This window comes from Quercus suber, unplaced genomic scaffold (genome assembly GCF_002906115.3).
Source record: "Quercus suber isolate HL8 unplaced genomic scaffold, Cork oak 2.0 scaffold_1389, whole genome shotgun sequence".
In the NCBI taxonomy this organism is placed as follows: Eukaryota; Viridiplantae; Streptophyta; class Magnoliopsida; order Fagales; family Fagaceae; genus Quercus; species Quercus suber.
The window spans coordinates 5739-7206 of record NW_027070768.1 but is presented as its reverse complement, the minus strand read 5'-3'; the positions used below and the strand labels follow the sequence as shown (position 1 = coordinate 7206).

Below are 1468 nucleotides of genomic sequence, written 5' to 3'. Positions count from 1 at the left end.
CGTATCCCAACGTGTTCAGTGGAACTAGTCACTAGACATAAGCTCAACCTAGTTTTGAGCTACCGTGTATGGAGAGGTTCAAGGCATTTTGGAAAAAGGAAAATGCTTTAAGCCTTTTTGGGCTACACCACATTTTACACCTCTCAAAATTACAATTTTTTTTTTTGTCAATCGAAAATATTTTCAGTTTTATCAAGATTTTACATCATGCTAAACACTCAAAAACATTGAAAATATTTTTTTTCAAAAAACATTTCACAATGCACCAAACATTATCTCAATTTTGATAAGAATTTGATTGGCTTTAGAACAGATTGTCAAAGCGATGAATAAAAAAATTGTTCTAAATTGATTTTCTTCTCAAGTCAACCGAAGCTTTCTTAATATTTTGTTTGTTTTCCCCACCTCCTCTTGTATTTTTCTCTTGTTTCTTTTTTTGGTTATTTGTAGCTATACAAGATTAAATTTCAGTGTGAGCCCGTCTAGCTCAGTTGGTAGAGCGCAAGGCTCTTAACCTTGTGGTCGTGGGTTCGAGCCCCACGGTGGGCGCCAGTTTAAATAGCCATTGAAAACCTTTTTGGTTTTTAACATTAGCACCTTATTAAGGCGCCACTCCTGGGTTGTGGCTACCAAAGCATGTTTAGTTCGGACTTTCTGTAGAAGTGTACAGTATAGGTTGTAATACCGCAAGCTTGCCACAGGCCCGTCTAGCTCAGTTGGTAGAGCGCAAGGCTCTTAACCTTGTGGTCGTGGGTTCGAGCCCCACGGTGGGCGTTGCTTTTTTTTTTTTTTTTTAATTTATTTAAACTTTGGTGCCTCAACATGTGTATATAGCCATTATTATATTATTACACGAGTTACATTTTAAGTTCGTTACCAAAAAGTTATATGGTGTTCATTTCATGATAATTGGTTTATGATGTATAGATGATTTGAACTTTAAATCTCTTATTTAATGACAATAAGACTTAAAACATAGCCGTTATTAGTTTTTTAAATTTATTTAAACTTTGGTGCCTTAACATGAGCATATAGCTGTTATTATATTATTACACGAGTTACATTTTAAGTTCGTTACCAAAAAGTTATATGGCGTTCATTTCATGATAATTGGTTTATAATGTATAGATGATTTGAACTTTAAATCTCTTATTTAATGACAATGAGACTTAAAACATAGCCGTTATTATATTGTAACACAAGTTACATTTTAGGTTTGTCGCCAAAAAGATATATAGGATCCATTTCATGATAATTGGTTTATAATATATAGAGGATTTGAACTTTAAATTTCTCATTCAACGACAAATAAACTTTACTTAAAACATAGCTATTATTATATTGTAACACGAGTTACAATTTTAGGTTCATTACCAAAAAGATATATAGTATCCATTTCATGATAATTGGTTTATAATATATACAGGATTTGAACTTTAAATTTCTCATTCAACGACAAATAAACTTT

General features: G+C 32.2%; 2 non-coding genes across 2 annotated transcripts; both read left to right on the top strand.

Annotated features, from left to right (window-relative positions):
- Positions 1-476: 476 nt before the first annotated feature.
- Positions 477-549, top strand: TRNAK-CUU (transfer RNA lysine (anticodon CUU)). Its single transcript has one exon. It is a non-coding gene; the product is annotated as a tRNA-Lys (tRNA).
- Positions 550-701: 152 nt separating this feature from the next.
- TRNAK-CUU (transfer RNA lysine (anticodon CUU)) lies at positions 702-774 on the top strand. Its single transcript has one exon. It is a non-coding gene; the product is annotated as a tRNA-Lys (tRNA).
- The last annotated feature ends 694 nt before the right edge of the window (positions 775-1468 follow it).